Source organism: Rhipicephalus microplus, chromosome 6, assembly GCF_043290135.1.
Source record: "Rhipicephalus microplus isolate Deutch F79 chromosome 6, USDA_Rmic, whole genome shotgun sequence".
NCBI lineage: Eukaryota > Metazoa > Arthropoda > Arachnida > Ixodida > Ixodidae > Rhipicephalus > Rhipicephalus microplus.
In genome coordinates, this window is record NC_134705.1 from 138,366,399 (window position 1) to 138,386,592 (window position 20,194).

Below are 20,194 nucleotides of genomic sequence, written 5' to 3' on the forward strand. Positions count from 1 at the left end.
CTCGCTGTAGTCAACCGGGGTAAACTAGTCAACTCCGCGTCCACACTGTCCTCTTCCTCCGCATCTGCCGAGGTAACTGCTATCGCTCTCGCCATTCGAATGGCAGACCAACTGGGTATCTCTGCTCATGGGGTCTCACACTCTCAGGCCACTTGTCGTATGTGCCTCAGGGGCGTAATGCCCGCAAATGCCATCCAGCTGCTGGGAAGTTGACTCCGCTTTGACCATTGGTTTGTCCGGTGTGCAGCCCATATGAGCCAGAATGGTGATTAACTAGTTCATTGCCAAGCTTGAGTACACAGCGGCTGAGCCCCACCTTCACCCGCCAATGAAGAAGATACAGATGAAGAAACGACACGGTGTGTAATCTCAGACAAACATAGATTACATCGCCTAATCGGAGCTCCTTACACTAGGACCTCAACCGACATCAAGCCTGGAACTAGTACCATCTGCAGACTAATACAATCCCGAATCTGCATAAGCTTCCCATCATATCTCATCATATCTCCAAAGAGATATCCCACGCAGCTTAAACAGTCCTTGTGCCCACTCAATGAAAAACTTCACCTATACAATACATATTTTGCTTGTTATTAAAAATATGTCCTGTTATCATCAGAGAGAACAGGGGTGGAAGTTTGTGCAACGCATAAAGATAACTAAGGAATGCTCGAGTTTATGTGCAAGGTTCTTTATTAGGTACCGAATTGTGGAGGTCAGTGGTAATTTCACTCAGCATGACCTATAATTGTACTGTGAAGCCGTAAAACGATGCTTTCGTCCGCAATGCCAAGAGTGCATGCGCTTGGCGCTGCTTCAGTTTTTGTTTAGGATGCCCTTTTTTTAGTTTTTGTTTGGTCGCGTCTACTCTCTTCACTCGGTCTATACCCGCACATTCCTACATTGGTCACCCGCAAATCTGGGGCAGCCCGCGACCTCGAGTAGCAACGTCACTAGGACTTCTACGCCCACGACCGACGCTACTACCATCATTTCGAATCGCTGATGCCGCATTCTGGTTTATGCAAGTAAAATCGCAGTTCCAAGAAGGACTGGTGTGCTCCAACTAAAGACAAGGCCACTGAAAAGTGAGACAGGGACAAGCGCAAACTTTCAACTTATTTTATTATTGCTCATGCTTCAAATATATGCCTAGATAACATAGTCACATGGGCCCATGGTAAAAACAAAACAGCTTACAAGAAGCTGCGTAGGAACTTACGCTCTCTATAAAATAAGAATATAAGGTGTCATTAACACAAGCATTGCTTCTTGCAGAAATATGAAAGGCTTCCAACAGTTCGCGGACTGTGGCACCACTGCTCCTACCCCAAATATTCATCTCTCTGAAAATCGGTGAGCACCTTCAAGCTTGACAATGTGCAAGCAAACGAGCATTCCCGTAATTCCTAAGTGAAAGCTCATGTATCCTTGCAAGGTTGTTCACACAACCCCCGTATGGTCTACAAAAGAGGTCCCACAAGACAACAGTTTGTCATAGGCGACGCCAGTCGGACATTTTACGCACTCAAAAGCAGGCTTTTTTTTCGCAACCACTAGATTTCTTCTCGTCCGAGGAAATTTCGTGACAAAGCCCAGCCCGCTTACGCGGGGCAGAAAATACCATCGGCACATCGTGCTTACTCCCTATCATTTTCATCGTGGGGGAAATGCGATGCCGATGAGACCTAATGCCTGTACGCCTCTTGCGATGCAGGCCAGGGCCCGCGCTGGAACAGGCTGCTATGGCATTTTATGCGTATTTGCCTTTATATTCGCACACCAGCTTATCTCGAAATATGAACCAACTCACCCAGCTTCAAGTTTTACCGAATTGTAGTTCACAGCTCGACGCATAATACCACACCTTACAAATACCACACCATCGTAAGCAGTCTACCACCGACCATAGACAGTTAAATACGATATATTTATCGGACCCACCTTCTCACAAAGCCTATGCAACACTAAAAAAACAACCTCATCTGACGTGTCACGCCTTTCCAATCGCAGCGGCTACAGCAATTGTTTCGCGACACTGACCTCGGTGACCATCGTCAGCTGTTGCGACACGTACGACTACTGCGAGGCGAAACAAAAAACACTGCTGATGGAGCATTATTCCTTCCGAGAACTCTTTTTTGCAAAATCCGTCTATAAATGTCTGCTTGGTTATGACTCCATCAAAACAGAAAGGCTTACCTGCAGTCGCCGAGCTGTCTGACCGGCTCGTGGCCATCGTACCGTTCACACTACTGGCTGCCTTTTTAGCGCAACTGGCTCATGACGAACTTCTGCAAAGGCGTGAAGATACTTTTCGACTCAAAGAGACGTTATCAGCTTTGCACACGAGCAAGAAAGCACAAAAATTAAGCGAGCCACACATGTAGCTATTCAAACCTATGAGGCGAAATATATCTTGACATCATCGGGGGTTTGTAAATGATTGATTGATTGATTGATTGATTGATTGATTGATTGATTGATTGATTGATTGATTGATTGATTGATTGATTGATTGATTGATTGATTAATATGTAGGGCTTAACGCCTCAGAACCACCATGTGATTATGACAAATGCTGTAGTAAAGGACTACAGAATTTCGACCACCCGGGATTTTTCAACGTGCACCGAAATCTGAGCACAAGGCATACAGCATTTTCACCTTCATCGAAAATGCGGCCGCACCCCGCCGCGGTGGTCTTGTGGCTAAGGTACTCGGCTGCTGACCCGCAGGGCGCGGGTTCGAATCCCGGCTGCGGCGGCTGCATTTCCGATGGAGGCGGAGATGTTGTAGGCCCGTGTGCTCAGATTTGGGTGCACGTTAAAGAACCCCAGGTGGTCTAAATTTCCGGAGCCCTCCACTACGGCGTCTCTCATAATCATATAGTGGTTTTGGGACGTTAAACCCCACATATCAATCAATCAATCAATCAAAATGCAGCCGCCGCTGTCGGGATTCGATACCGCAACCTGCGGGTCAGCAGCTGAGTACCTTAGCCACTAGACCAACGTGGCATGCTTGTGGTTCGAAAATGCTGCGCGTAATTGTGTCCCACCTAGAGAGTGCTCGGGAAACGACCTTGGCAAGCACTGAGGAAGACCAGTGCTTCTGTGTCACTTTCAAGTCGGCCCTCGGAATTTTTCAACGGGGCTGTTTTTCTATTCGACACAGGCGACGAGGTTAGCGTGGTACCCGCATCACCAACCGAAAGGAGAGGCTATTAAAAGGGCCAAGCAGCAAGGACTTCTCAAGATTTTGTGTTATACTGGTGCAAGTGGAATACCAAAGAAGGCGTCTATGGTAAATCTGGTGCCATATTACCAGCGTTCAGGGAATGATAGCTGGCCGGGAGTGTAGCGATCGTCATCGCTAGCGCCAGCCAGGACAGAAGGAGAAAAGAGACGAAGCCAGAGGAATGGGCCAATAAACCGATGCAGTCGTATTGTCTGCATGAAAACAACTGAAAGGAGAGGCAATGTACCCTGGTACGTTGCCTCTCCAAGCCGTCAATGACACGGTGATGCGACGATACGGACAACGTTCACTAACGCTAAACTTCAGATCCAACAGAACGTTCAACTGGGTGCTCGTAGCCGCGCTGAGGTCAAGTTTGCCTTATTGGGCGCTGACTTTCTGCAATACTTCGGTCGGTTGGTCAATGTACAGAACACATGGCTTCAGGATCCTGTGTGTCGTGCAGTGCTGTAAAGCAAGCTTTGTTTGGGCCCTCCTCTCAGTGCCAGCTCACTCCACCCGTCCAGAGAATCACCGCTTCACCGCCATAGTTCAGCAGGTCTATGAGCTGACGCGAAAACAACAGGCATGCGCCGAAGTGAAATATATCGAGTATCACATAGAAAACACAGGACCACCGCTCAACGAACTGCCAGAGGCGTCGTTCACACGAGAGGCTATGGCTAGTCCGACAGGTGTTTTCGCGTACGATAAAAGTCGGCAATGTACGCCCTTGGTCCAGCCCGTATGCGTCACCTCTTCGCCTACTGCCCAGATCAAAAGGTAGCGATTGGCATCCTTGTGGGAATTATAGCGTGATCAACCAATGCAGCTTTCTCCATGGCTCAACCGTATGACTGTACCGAACCTCTCTCCAGTGCCACACGTCCACGACCTCACATCCTGCCAGCGAAGGGTGCTTTCATGCACAATACCAAGGGCACATGTGCGAGGAGCCACATGAATTTTCTTCGTGATGTTCGGAGAAATAAAAGTGCAGTTGTTGTTTGGGACGCGTGTCGCTTCTGCTCTGTTCGCTCGGCCTATTCGCGCGTTCCAACACTACCAAATATATCACTGGTATGACGTACAGTCTTTAGCACGCTTATTTCTACGAATGGTTTCTTGGCTTTACGTTGGTTTTCAAATCGTCCAGTCGGCTGTGCCTTGCTTTGTTTTCTGAAAAATAAACTATCAATAAAGCTTTTGTCTTTTTCTTAAAATATTAAACATTTTATTTATTTCTTTCCAATAAATTTGAGGTTTATTGTATCGTGCTCGTGTGAACACATAAGTACATGCTGAATACGCTTGCGAAACCATACCCTAAATCGCACCCAAATGGACTACTTGGCATAGTAACACATGTGCGTAAGCTCCACCCTTGTAGATTTGGCCATGCTGCCTCAGAACGTTGTCGCCGAGTATACGTTTGCCAAGCGTGCTGTCACCTGCACTTCCGGAGATTGAAAAATTGTAAGTACACCCGATTATAACTTTAACACATGAAACCACATCTTTCAAAACACTTCGCCAAAGCTGTGCTTCGCCTAACACACTTACTTCTAACCCAAAGTTGATCGCAGTGGCCAAGAAGTTGTTTTCAACATGAAGGTATATTGTGCAGAGGTTCAACACAGCTACACTCATGCATTTCTCTCACGGATATAAGGTAAACTAAAAACTGAGAAATGGCGAAGAAAAAACAAGGAAAAGTTCCGTCCGGAGCGCGAACCGACTCGACTAGAAAGCGTATGTTCGACCGTTTACTAATGGTGCGCTCTTCATAAACACAATTCACCGCTGGCGGTATTTAGAGATTGGTGACTTCAGCGAGTTCTTGATATAACTTTTGAGATATGAAGGGCCCGGAAGGCGCGCTTAAAATGTGCATCTTCCGTTTTTGTGCGTCTTTCTAGTTTAGGAATATGTTAAATGTTTCAAGCAGCTTATCACTCATCACGTGACATTATAATTTGCTGCTGTAGCGTTCCTTCCTTCGACTTTTGGGCGAAACAATGCATGACGCTCAACTAGGTCCGTGAAGAAACGTTGCGCTGTCGTGTTATACCAAGTCCTATAATAGAGAAATCAATCGTGTTCCTTTATTCGATTGAGAAAGAAATACATCGTTCGGCACTACAGGGCAGCAAGCTGACTGAATCATCTTTCTGTTGAACACGTGTTCATTTGGCCCACCGGAGAACTTTCTCGCACATATTTTGTCAAATGCCGCACTAGAACTTCAAGCACATGTTATTCGCCACACTTTATAAATATCGCCCAACATGCTTTCATTTACTGTACATATGTTTTTCCCCTAGTTGAACGTGGGCACTACAAAAATCAAATGCCATACTCGTATAAAGCATGACATTGTGAGAGAAACGTAGGAAAACTGGCGAAATAAGCCATGCAAGGCTTCAAGAAGCAAAACTGGACGATTCTGAACAATAATCTGGTTGCTTATATAGCTTATTTCTAGGACTTATCTGTGCGACAAAGGTTCAAGGTTGCTTCTAGGTTGTTGCTAGAGTCACTGTTTATTTTATTTATTTATAAAGTACTGCAGACCATGAAGATGGCCCAAGCAGGAGTGGGAGGTGGTACAATGATAATGATATGACCAGTTATTACATGTACAGGTAATAGATGTACAAGATTCGGTGCTATCTTGATTCTGCGTGGATTCTCGGCGCGTAAATATATGAGCTATTGCACAGGCACTCACAGACTCACTGTGTCATGGATATTCATTCCCCAGGGACAGAAACGCACGCTGAAAAACAAGCGTTCGCACCTCTTATTGAACAACGGACATGTCGTTGACGTATAGACCTTCCGTCACCCACGGGTCATCTCGCAGCCGCCATTGTCCTCCTTCCCGTTGCCTAAAGTATTCTCTCGTTGTACGTACTCGGGGTCTTTGGCTCGCCATCGTCAATTTGCAGCCATTTGTAGAGGTAACCGTTGACTTTTTTTCCTTTTTTCAGTGAACCAGGTGTGGGTAGTGAGATTTGCCTCATTTCTGATGCGTGAACTCCTTTCTGATTATGGTAATTTTCTGGACATCCCCATTCGATGACGACCAAAGGGGCGTATGCCGACATTCTTTGCGGGAAGGGGGGTGAGGGTGGAGAATGTGGCACTTTTTTACTTTCGGGGAGCGCGCTCTCTTTAAATGGCCATTTTAAGGGTGAAGTTCCTTACGCCGTGGTCTGTGCGTCAAGTGTATGTGGTAGTAGCCACCTCTAGTTTAGTCCATAGAATGTCTGCTGCATGGCGGTACTTATATATAATGAACATATTATGAAAAGATGCGATATGGCGGTACTTGGAGTGTCTACTAGATGGACGGATAGGCGGACAGATAAACGGACGACAGATGGACGGACGCACGTACGGATGAATAGACGGACGGACGGACAGACAGACAGACAGAGAGACAGACAGACAGACAGACAGACAGACAGACAGACAGACAGACAGACAGACAGACAGACAGACAGACAGACGAATGGTTGCACGAACGTACGGATGGATGCATGGACAGACGCACGAATGGACGGAAAAAAACGAATGGACGGACACTTCGCGACACTCGTCATCACTCACTCTTAGGATACGGTATGATGTTTTCCATCTAAATGCCATGGCGAAAAAAAAATCTTTTATTGAGGGAGGATGCGCGGGCCCGGTGTGCTACCCGTTGGCTATGCCATTGATTACGAAAGGTTTCGATAAGCTGCGAAGCAGCTTATGATGGAGCTCAAACTGGAGTGCGTGTTGCTTGACCACCCTTAGTACGCATACACCAACTCTCCCCACTCTCGCGTGAGCACAAGGAAGACCTGCTCGCGTTAGCGGTGCAACGCGACGAGGCGGCGGCGAGAGCGCTGCCTCCGCTTCACACACCACACGCCAGCGTCAGCGGGAAACTGCTGCGGATGAAACATGGGCTCGACATGCCCAAACGCAACGGCCGCGTCGGCAAGCACATCCCGTCGTACGCAACGCCGACTTCGAAGCCTAGCGTCAGCGTCAGCGGCGGACTAACGACGTGAGTTCAACGCCCGTGCAGAACGCCTCACTAGAAAACGTAAACGCCCGGGCTTGGACGATGCAGACTCCAATAAAATTACACCATTTCCCTCTAAAAGGGACAACGCGGCGATGTGAAGCCGCGCGGGAGAGGGGGGGGGGCACACCACGTATGCATTGGTTTAACTAGGTGTCTACGTAAGTAACAATATAAGAACATAAACACAACACAAGTGTAACACTAAACACGCAATAATTACGGAAACATTAACGGAAACATAGTCGAACAGATAGATGAAAACGCGGTGTGCACCCAGCGCTGCTTCACATGACTTGATTGGTCCCCTTGAGTTATATATATATATATATATATATATATATATATATATATATATATATATATATATATATATATATATATATATATAGTATTAGTGGACCAGTGCCGAGTACTGAGATTTCCCATTCCTCAGGCACACGCCCATTTACGATTACGATGACAATCTTTGTTTAGGCGTAGGGCCGGCGCGGAGCTATGTGTGATCTAAGAGATCATTCTCCGTATATGCGTACGCAGATCTGCATGAGCATTCTTAATCTTGACTCAAATCCAAGACCACGCTTCTGTTTCTTACCCTAAGAAGACGATGGTTTTTTTTTTTATGATAACACGGCGTAAAGCTTTCTCCACTGCTTTCCCGTGTTCTATCATTTCTTTTCACTGAAACACAGCTTCAACTCAACATGTATCAACTTCATCTTCCACAAACATACAAATATGTGAAACGAGTTTCGACAACCAACTATACGTCTGCTTCGGTTCCTTTTCAGAATGCGCGTTTTTATATGTGCGCTCCATAAAAAGACAACAGATGCCTCGTAAACAATGGGAATGGACGCCGCATGTACACTAGAGGCCTATTGCACCTTCTGAGCTGTTTTATAATATCGGTACACACACTGCACTGCACTTCTCTTCTATAGAGTAAAAGATGCTCACTGGCCCTTAAAACTTCCTTTCATTCTTAAACGAACTCTGGAGCTTTTCATTTATCTGCCTTGTTACGAATCGAAGATTCGGGAGTGCGTGCGAGCGTGTCTCTGTCCATCTTGCATTACATGTGTTTGATTGTGGCGTTACAAATATTATTCGCAATTTGCAATATTATAGGAACGTTTATGTCTCTCAGTATTTCATACTTGTTGCTATTCTGTATTTTAATTCTTTTTCCATCTCTTCTGTGATGTTTTAATCCAAATCCCGAAATCTATGTTCTGTAACATACGAATGACTAACAGCCCGCCGGCAAAATTTTTCTTGAAGCTGAAGTTTATTGAATGTGCACACAATGTAGTGTAATGTATACCTCTGACGCATGGTTGTGTATATATTAGGCAGACTGGCATATGTATCAACACGAGGCTAAGGGAGCATACGTCGAGTCCGAAAGGTCGCCCTAGTACACATTTGGCACTGCATTTCAATGAGTCCGCTTGTTCTCCTTGCTTTAGCAGCACGACCTTGACATACAGGCATAGAAAGAAACAGATCTTCAAGGAAAATAATGAGCCTCCCTCATTTAACAAGAAAAACGATAAATGTGCTAGCCACACCTCGGTCGCCTTGATATGGAAAGAAATTTCGCTCCTGTATGCTGTTCATTCAGCTTGAGATAGTAAGTTGTGACAAGTGCGCAGTTCAAATGTTTTCAGGGACCAGTTTGCGCAGATATGAGAGTTATAACTGGATGTTTTCGAAAAATAAACCAGTTGTTAGGTTGCACCTGTTTGTTTTCATTTCAGTGTCCCCGTGTGCCTGCGCAAACATTTCCAAATAACTTTGTTTTAACTAGGCCAAATCGCAGTTTCGCTTCAGCCCAGTAAAGTTGTCCGTCAAAGCGACGTGAAAGGCCACCTGATAACAATTGGAAAGACATGCACACAGCAGCAGGCGTAACGTCTGTACATGGTGCATCGATTCGTTATGCCATGCAATCCCATAGTGTGCACGCTTCTTCTCACGCCTGCTCACACTTGCTCACGCCTGTGAGACAAACTGCGAGCGTTCTCAGAAGTTTATGAGCCATTTGAACGGGATTTTCTTGTCTGAAGGACATTCTTAAAGGAGCTCACAGTGCCACACAAAACGTGAGGTGGTGGCGTAGGGGCTTGAGTAATAAAGTTTTTGTACTAAAGAGGCCTATGGAGTACAAGTGTGGGGATGGCAACAAACTTGTGTTTATTTCCTGATGAACCGCACTTTCGCATGTCAACTCTTTCTCTGTTCACCGCTGTTTTTCCACGGCTTATTGGTGGCAGCGCAACCGACGGCAATTATATCGACTGAACGTTGCTTTATTTTCTTTACTGTTTGCCCACTTTGTCACGCGATAGAGGTGTTCAACACGTCCACGTTCTTAACGCGTTCGTAAACTCTGGACGTCACCCATTTCATACATACCATTTGTATGAGTGGTGAGGAATACTTGCGTGCACTTAACCAGACCAACGTTGTGGAGACCGCAAAGCGTTTTGCCTTCATGTTAGCAGCTGTAACCCCTAGAATCTCCGGGAACTAATGACTAGATTGTCAATAAACACGAAAGACACGGACTCCATTTTGAAGGCACGATGCCATCCACATGCGCATGGCTCAGCAAATGGCAAAATTGATCTCGCTGGTGTGCAGCCTTCTCAGCATTAAGCACCCTTCTTCATCTTCTTTTAGCACTGCTACTCAAGCCCTATTCATTTATCTCCCCTTTTAAAGCAGCCTTCTTTTGAACCACTTTGTCTCTTGCCATTCTTTCAAAGTTCGCGACACAAGTACCTCGTGTCGCCGTTGAAGCTCGCTATTCCGACTTTCTGCCTTCTGTCATAACGGGTGCGATACTTCTTGGCAGTAAATGGCCGGTATTTCTACTGCTTAGTAAATTATTGTTTTGGTTATGCCACCAAACCCTCATAAATATCACGCTGCAACATCTGGGCCATTTGCCTTCCTTTCCAAGGCTGTACAACTTGTGAGTGTTCACTTCCATGTTGCATACTTTCACAGAACCTTCTGTCGTATTTCTGATCACCTTCACTCTGTTTACGACGTCGGTTGGTGGACTTAACTCTCCATTGTTTAAGGCGCTCGCTGCCTCCAACGCTTCTGGTGGTCTACCAATAATTATCTACCCACGCTCGATGTCCCATACATTGGGTGCTGACTTGAAGATTTTGCCAGTCCCTGTTAAACTTATTGACGACTCCATAAGCAACCTGAACCGAGAGTTACGTTTCAAACGCTCCTGGTCACCTGGAGGCACACTGGCTTTCGAAGCTACGGAAAGACTAGTGTTCGTGCCATGGTACACACACATGGCTGCTGCAGCCAAAGGAAAACTTCAGAGTGCGGCGGAAAATCCACAAGTTCAGCTGTTCATCTATTCGAAGTCTCCCGGGGAAGTTCTTCAGGATTTCGCTTTGTCTCTCTGTCAAGTAACACTCATAACTGATGCTGGACTGAATGCCCCCGTGAATCGTTACAAAAACTGTGACAGCCGACAGTTGTTGTCCTCTGCCGAGCTTTTCAGTCGGGTCAACTCTGAAAGAACACACATCCTTAGTCCTGCAGGAGTGACTTTTGCTGGGCCGCCTAACCTCCGCTATGCGAATGTCCTTGAAGGAATAGCCGTCGTAGATGCTTATAGAACCAAGAATATATCGACCAAACAGATTCATGTGTTCGATGGTCGGCTCTTCGTTCTGAATAAAACTGCTGATATCACCCTTCTAGCTTTTCCCGTGCTTGCAAATTATGAGCGGCAGTTTTTCACGGACGCAAGCTATCCACCGGCCGAGCTCTGCATATTTAGCCTGACCAACATCACTGTGCGCGTATTTTTCGTTGAGTCGTCATTTTCACTCTTTCTTTTTTTCCTTGTATTAGTCTCATTTGGTTTAGCCGTGCATTTTTTGACAAGATTCCGCACGAAGCTACTCTTTCATTATCTTATCTTCCGTGGAGCTGATCTCGTACTGTTCATGATCGCCACTTTTCTAGGGCGAAGCCCGCCTGCTTCGATTGGGGACGCTGCACCGTATAGAACTGCAGCAATTATCTCTTGGGCTCTGGGTGCCTCCTTTCTTGGCAGCTACTTTCAGACAACCCTGATTGCGATTCGGAGCGCTCCCGTGGCTTCAAGTGGAGTTCCAGACATAGCGAGCTTGAGAAAACTCGTAGAGCAACAAAAAGTAGAGCTCTGCGTTACTGGTTACTGGAGAGGAGTAGATACCGTGGACAGTCTAACTCTCCCGGACAACCTCTTCATTGTTGAAGCTATTGCTAGATATAGGAAGCATGAATTCCCGTTTAGATGGCCGTCGGAGTGTTACGGTGTTTCTCGCGACGGAACACATATCGCCCTTTCTCTGTGCACCGAAGATGAAGTTTCAATCGCCAAGAGATCGAACCTGGCACCAGGGCAAAGCTGTGGTCTAGTTAACCGCATGACACTCGTCCTGAAGACCAACCCTGAGAGGTGAGTCACGCGTTTGGTGTATCGCTCATAATCTTTGTGCTGATAGCAAGTAGCAGTAACCAGTACCTTAGAATTTAGAGGCACCAACTTGGTGGTACAATAGATATGGCGTCCGGCAGCTGGCCAGAAAGCAACAGATTTCATCCCGGCCATGACGGTTGCGTTTGAATAATTGCAATATTCTAGAGGCCCTTGTAGTGTGATCAAAGTGCACGTGAATACAACAAAGCTGGTAGAAATTTCTGAAATCTTGTATTATGACCTGTCTCATATCGCTGTTCTGTGACGTCAAATTCCAGAACTTATCTTGGTCGAGTTCGAAGTAGATGTTGATGATGGTGAGGGTCTAAAAGCATGGCTAAATATGGCCTCTTCTTGTTCTCCTCCTCCCACGGCTGATATCCAATGCCGGGAATTAGCCAAGCAGTACGTGAGTTTTCTGTATTTTGGTATACTACCTGTATAGGCTGAACTATCTAATGTGATAAACCTAATTGCAAAATATTAGTAATACAATGTTTAGATAATCATGAATTTAGTTGTATATTCTTTTATACTAACTGAATGATTACTCTGTGGCGTAGAAAACATCCGTGTGAACATCCCTGTGACTATAGACCAGAGCAGAGGCACCAGAAGAAAAACCAACTGATTCTGATATTTCGAGACCCATATAGAGAATAGGTGGTCCTATGAGTCTTTTTCCCAATGACGTGAACGTTTGGCACGAAACAAAGTAATGACCAATAGTCTCCTTCTCACTAAAGAAGGAGCGCAGAAGGGAAAGCGCTTGACTTCCTCCATCCAGGTAAAATTTGAGCGAGGTAGCTCGGCACCATGTGCACGACCTTCTCGATTGCTAGCCTGCTTCTGTTCCCGGTGCATGCCTAAACCGTACCATTAGAAAGCGAACTACAGTGGGCATAACTTTGGCCGTTTCAAAGAAATATCAAATACCTACTACAAGCACAGTTGTTGAGTGCTCACTACGCCGTAATTACTCCTTTCGCGAATTAGCGATGGGCCCACAGGGCGTCCCTAGGACAACACTTGAACCTGCGTGGCTGTTTATTTTGTTGATGTTCCTGGTGCTGATCATCACCAAATATGAGTAACAAGTGAGCCCTCTAAACATCCTCTCGAAGTTCAATACACGCGTTTGGACACCTGGCAGAAAGGCTCCTTTCATGCCGTGACATTGTTTCTTTAACACTTCTTTAACATGACGTGACATTGTTTTATGACGTGATTGTTTCTTTGAAAAATTTTCAAGAAATATTGTGAATAAGTGCTAGAGCAACTTCTTGCCACGCAGACGACCAGAGTTCAATCCTCACTCAGGCCAGAAATGTTTATTTTATTTTCATCAATCTTGCTTTTTAAGTCACGACCAAAATGATTTTTCGCTCACAACCAACGACGCCGACGCAGCAATTTTTGCAATACAAGCTCCTGAACACTCTCGCGTTAACGATCGCCTAGCGTTTGCTTCCATGCTCCACGAAATTATGATGCCTTATGACATAGTAGTACCATGGAACTTAAATATTTGCCCCACGAGACTATACATTGGGTTCTAGAGAAGCGACTCTTGGGCTTTTCTTTTGACATTGTTGCGTGTTTCGTGAGACCCGACGTTTCTTTATTGGCCTGCAGTCACCCAATTGTGGTGCGCGTCCTCAATAGGTGGTTCATTTCTTGATTAGAACCTGGTCATCTAACACCCCCAAAAGTTTATATGCATAAAACTAAAATAACGTGCTACAGTGTTGGCAAAAGACCACGCTTTGCGATAGGTGTCGACACATGGTAAGTTGTAAAGAACTACGTCTACTTAGAGCCGGTGGTTACCTCTGAGCCGAAGCATGAGAGTACAATAAAAAAAAATGTGGTCGATCCCTCTTTTTGGGAATCGGTATAGCACGACAGTGAAACGTGTCCTCGCAGAAGTATTTCGGCAATAATTGTGCATTGTTTTGCCACAAGGGCGAAGGAATGAATGCTATAGCAACAGATAGCAATGTCACGCAAACAATGGCAAGACGCTCTAAACATAAAGTGCATACCTCAAGCAGAAAGCATGCACGAAACGAGCACACACAGGAGGAGAGCGGACGAACAGCTGTCATAGCACGACACTTAAAGCACGCTACTCAAACAGAAAAACGCACCCAATCAGCGCACATGGAAGCGTGAATAACTGTCACAATTTTCTTACTTTTTCGTGTGTATGACCAGCGCTCTCCTTTCGTAAACGCGGCCATGGTGGCAAGTGAGCTGACTGTCGGTCTCTAGCGAATCACGAGTCTGATAAGCGCGCCAGAAGAGACCATGCTCAGTGTAGGCGGTGATTAGTGATGACCCAAACGCGAGTGGCAGCTATTTTTAGGACACGCCCAACGCGAGCCAGTCGCGCCATCTCGCTACCGATGACGAAAACGCGCTGAATATATAAAGCTCAGAGGACTGTCAAACGGTGTGTAGTGTATGTAATTGGTTTGCCGTTAAGGTGTGCGATAAGGTTCGCGTTGTGGCGAAGTGGTTAGCATCGCATGCTGAGAAGTCCGAAGTCATTCGTTCGACGCCCCACCTGAGAACGTTTTTATCTCAATTTTTTTGTTATGATCTGTAAGTTCATGATTTACGTCATATTCGTGAAGGAACTACGTCAGTGGAGCCGTGGTTAACCTGGCATAAGGTAAGCATAAGTATGTTTTGTTTTAAAACAAAGATGGGGTGAAGCGCATTCCGCAAGCACTCTCAAATCATGAGTGGTAGTTTACAACTATCTCTTCAGAGAAAGAGTTCTTTTTTAAGAACTGCATCTTGCTAGTACTTACCTACAAAGGAGAAAGCTAGAGGCTTACAAAAAGGATTTACCTTAAAGTGAGGACGACGCAGCGAGCTTTGAAAATTAAAATGATAGATGTAATCTCAATTCATGGGTAAGAAGAGAGCAGAGTGGGCCAAGAAAAAAACAGGGGTTAAGAATATCAGAGTTGAAATCAAGAAGAAATGGCCAATGGCAGGAAACGTGGCGCGTAGGCAGGACAACAGCTGCTCATTAGGGGTAACTGCCTAGGTTCATAGAGAAGGCGAATATGTGAAGAAAAGACAGAAAATTAGGTGGGCTTACGAGATTAGGTTTGCACATACAACGTGGCAGCAGAAGAAACAGTACCCGTTTGATTGGCGGAGCATTGGAGAGGCGTTTTCCCAGTTGTGGGAGCCGTCAGGCTGACGACGATGATACATTTAACACAATTTTTGAAAACAATATTGGAAGTTGTGGTCAAGCAATAAAAGAACTAAGATCATATGGTACTTTATATGACTGCTGTGACGACTCCTATGAACAAACCAAAATCATTCTTTAGTTGTATAAATACGAGCAACACTCTAAACACTTCTGAATACTTGCGACGTGAATTTCATAAAGAAAAACTAAGTACACTTGGAAAACCTAACTGATGCTTCTTACTAGGTCTAACGGTATAATCCAGTGGGTGGCATCGTCTCCGAAACGTTAAGCGCTACTTTTGTGTTTTCTTCTAGGTACTTTCATGCCCGGATTGTTCGAACGCTTTCGGAAGCCGGGCTAGTTACTCCTCATCGAAGACGACTGCATCGCAACATTGAAGACGCCGGTGTTGAAGAGGACAGTGGGCACAGCTCCGTTCGGCTGTTCTTCTTTGTGTACCTTGCTGGCTGTGCTCTGCCACTCTCAATGCTTGCGTGCGAGATATTCTGGCACAGGCGTAAGCAGACACGGGTCGTTAGCACAGAGTCCCGGTGCTCGGAATGATTCAGTCGCTGAAGCTTATGCTCATCGCATTATGTCACGGCATCGGCGCCTCGAACATCCTCATGTTTAAAGCCTGTACAGATTGCTTTCAAAAAACATTTTCTCAGCATAATACACCAAACCCTCCACCACCCTCAGCAACATTCACCATCTTTTTTCATCCGTTCTGCCGATATAACTCTATCCAAGAGTGAATACAGTCACAGCTGCCCTGCGGTCACACAACCATGCGATCAGTGCATTGACACTCAAATATCTCCAGACATGAAATGATGAATCTATAGGTGTAGATGACAACCTAAACACGTACGCTGCACGTCTTCGCAGGCGAGCGAGTACCCAACTCGTTGTTGCTGCCAGTCGTCTACAGCCGTCGTCTGTAGTTCTTGTGGAGTTTCGGTAGGGTACACATAATAAACAAACGTCGTCAGTAGTCCTCTTGTGTGATCTTCGCACGGTAAACAAAATAAACAGCGGTCGTCAGTAGTCTTTGTGTCCAATCTCGATAGGATAGACTGAATAAACAGCAGTCCTCATTAGTCTTTGTGTACATCTCGGTAAGGTAAACAGAACAAACAGCAGTCGTCAGTTGTCCTTGTGTCCGAGCTTGGTAGGGTAGACAGAACAAACAGCAGTTGTCACTAGTATGTGTGCCAGTCTCGGTAGGGTAGACTGAATAAACAGCTATCGTCAGTAGTCGTTGTCTGCATTATTGGTAGGGCAGGCAGAATAAACAGCAGTCGTCACTACTTTTTGTGTCCAATCTCGGTAGAGTAGACTCAATAAACAGCAGTCGTCAGTAGTCCTTGTGTGCAATATCGAAGGTAGGCCGACTAAACAGCACTCATTTGTACTTCTGGTCTACAATATCGGTATGATAAACAGAATAAACAGCAGTCGTCAGCAGTCCTTGTGTCCAATCTCGGTAGGGTAGACAGAACAAACTACATTCGTCACTAGCCTTTGTGCCCTATCTCGGTAGCGTAGACTGAATGAACAGCTGTCGTCAGTAGTGCCTGCTGTGCGCAATTTCGGTACGATAGACAGAATAGGCCACAGTCGTCAGTAGATCCTATGTGCAATATCGAGAGGGTAGACAGAGTAAACAGCAGTCATCAGCAGTCGCTTCCCGTGCCCGAAAACGTTCATGGCATCGACTTAGAAGCTGAACTGCGACTGCATTCCCTCTGTGGTGCGGCTATAGTTTCTTGTGACCCTATTCTTAAGAATGGGTTACAATGCACTCTTGTTCAGAAGTGATCGTGATGCGCCCTGAGTACGAATTGGCTTAAAGGCGAATTAAATGTCTAAAACATGACCTATGAGGCATGGCATCGCCACCGAAAATTCTGTGTTCATTCAATTTAAAATAGTCACCCAGTGTGATGGCCTGGATGCAAAAGTGAAAAAGTTTCAGACGTAATATGCGAATTTCATGGTTTCTTTGTTTGCACTTCAATAGCCACCGAAGCGTTAAAAAGTGTTCCTAAGTGCGGAAGACGACGCAGGCGAATCTGCTAGTGTATTTGAGGTGCTGGTGTTCTCCAATACTTATTCTTTGAATTGTTTAAACGAATAAACAATGCTAGATTTTACTTCGTGTGTTCAACTCTATCGCCCCCATTGTATCAAGGAACATTTGTTGTTCCAGAAAAAAATTTTGAGAGGAAAATTGAGAAGTAGGAAAGACATTGCGTACTTTTGATACGTAAAAAATTATATCACAGCACCAATTACGGCTTCTTTAAACATTTAAATGCATAGTGTACCCCAGAACGCTCTTTCCCTTAAAATCTTGCGACGTTACTGTTCATGCCTCCTTTACGCAGCTGACGGGCACAAGACCAAAGCAAAATGCTTCTGTTCTTTGAATTAGTTGCTTTCTACATAACTTTTTTGGGTTGCAATCAGTGTGTGTGTGTGTGTGTGTGTGTGTGTGTGTGTGTGTGTGTGTGTGTGTGTGTGTGTGTGTGTGTGTGTGTGTGTGTGTGTGTGTGTGTGTGTGTGTGTGTGTGTGTGTGTGTGTGTGTGTGTGTGTGTGCGTGTGTGTGTGTGTGTCTGTGTGTTTGTGTGTGTGTGTTTTGTCGTGTTCTATCTATGTATGATATATTCAGCACTTGCAATAAACAATCAGTGTTTAGCAGTCTCGTGTACTCTTGTTTGCTGTATTGCATGTGTGACATTCCGTTACGTTGTGTTTTGTTGTCGACATTATACATTCCCCCATTTAAGTTAGCGTGCACTGCTATTCTATGCAGGTTGAATTGTCTAAACGAAAGAAATGTCTAAAATGACGTCTTTACCTTTACATGATTCATGTCCACTCTTTCATGATATGTCGTCTTGACGTTCGTCATGCATTGATGCAAATTACCATTCTGGTGCATGTCAGGTTGACAAAGCAACCACGAAAGCTACACGAAGTATGCGTCACATTACTTGTGACATTCATGAAGTCGTTAGGACCACATGCTATCAATTGTTAGTGAAAGGATGTAAGCTCTCTGTGGTAGTTATATACCGCTCTGGAGTGTGTTGGTATATGTCTCATCACGTTCACTATATTCTGCACTTTAGCTGCTCAACTTAATGGCCATTTTATTTCAGCGATGACTGCGTCCAACACGCCTCGCACTTCTTAAACGCTCATGCACCCACAAAGGCCGGTGTTGCAAACGAGTATCATGCGACAAAGCTGTCCATTTCTGGATTGATTGATATGTGGGATTTAACGTCTTAAAACCACCTTATGATTATGAGAGACGCCGTAGTAGAGGGCTCCGCAAATTTAGACCACCTGGGGTTCTTCAACGCGCACCCAAATCTGAGCACACAGGCCTGCAACATTTCCGCACCCATCGGAAATGCAGCCGCCGCAGCCAGGATTCGATTCCGCGACATGTGGGTCAGCAGGCAAGTACCTTAGCCACTAGACCACTGCGGCCGAGCAGGCTGTTCATTTCTGTCAACCTGGCTGAAGGTTATTTGAACAGCATATATTGGTAGTTAATTGCAAGCATTCATCGTAACCTGAAGCTGCAAACACCTTCGTAGTGAATGAGAAGCTAGTGTTCGTACCATGGTACACAGGCACGACTGCAGCAGTTAAGCGAATACTTAATATAGCTGCGAAGAGCCTGCAGACAAGACTGTTTATTTATTCCACATTGACAGACCGAACACTAGCAGAGCTTTCTTCATATCTCGGTCAAGTCACAATCGTGACACCTGACAGCTACAGCGTCCTGTGAATCGCTTTGACAGCTGCGGACGTAGGCAGGTAGTCCTCTCAGCAGAACATTTTAACCCATTTCTCGAACGAACTTCCGCAAATCACATCGAACGAGTTTGCATGCTGGCGCTTCCAAAAAACACCTTATAAGTATCCCAGAAGTGGCCATTACAGATGGTGTACCTTCGAAAAATGTATTGGTAAATATCATTCACAAGCTTCATGATTGGTTGCTTGTTTCGAGTAACGGGGCAGATGTCACCCTTCCAGGATTCTCAGGCTTAGCAACCCATGAGTCATTAACCACATGCTTATTAACCGCCTGCTTGATTCTGGAGATTTAGTAAGTCTATTATAATTCTTCAGATAACTTTCCGACAGTCTACGTAATCGTTCGCCTTTTTTTGCCTTACCGTAGTTTTATTTGCATTATCTACGCTTTTGTTTTCAATTATTGTATGAAACTACACCTCCAACGTCTACTCCGTGGAGTGCATTTCGTTAGAATGATGGTAGCCGCTCATTTTGGGAGCAGCCTATCTTACTCGATAAGCGATGCCACGCCGTATCGCGCCCCTGCTCTCGTTTCTCGGACCACGGGCGTAGGCGAAAATTTGAGAAGAGGGGTGTGAGGAGGTCAGTTTTTTTAATTTGAGACAGCGCAGGCAAATGGCCATTTTGCGCTTTACATAGCACGGTGAAAAGTGATTGGGAGGGGGAGGCGGGCACGCGCCCGATGTGCCGTACCCCTGGCTACACCACTGTCTTGGGCAATGGGCACAAGCTTCTTCATCACTCACTGCATTCAGACGGCCTTAACGCCAATCCTCAGCGTTCCGAAGAGTTTCACTCGTGTCCCTGGCTTAGCAGCATTAAGAAATCTTGTGTAGCAGGGCAAAGTATAACTGTGCTTTACTGGCTACTGAATAGGAGGGGAGGCAGTTCATCATTCACAGAGGCTGAGTGTTCTGAAACTTAATTCATCTTTAAGGATCATACGTAGGCGTGATTTTGCGGGATACATATAGTTAGGCAAGCTCACTAATGGGTCGACTTAGACTCCAGTAGAGTCGTGAGTCGGAGTTTGAGTCTGTGTGAGTAATATTTTCGTGAGTTTGAGTCCAAGTTAGTCCAATTGTGAAATGTTTCTGTGAGTCTGATTCCCGATGAGTCTATTGAAGGAAACTTTGGTCAGTGTGAGTCGAAATGAGTCCTAAGGGCAAAGTGCATTTCATGAATAAATCTGAGTGAACTCCCCATTCTTTCACAGACCTGTCGTCTGATTTCTTCAGCTTCAGCATTACAATCACCCTTATGTCTGCTCACATTCAACTAATTATGTCT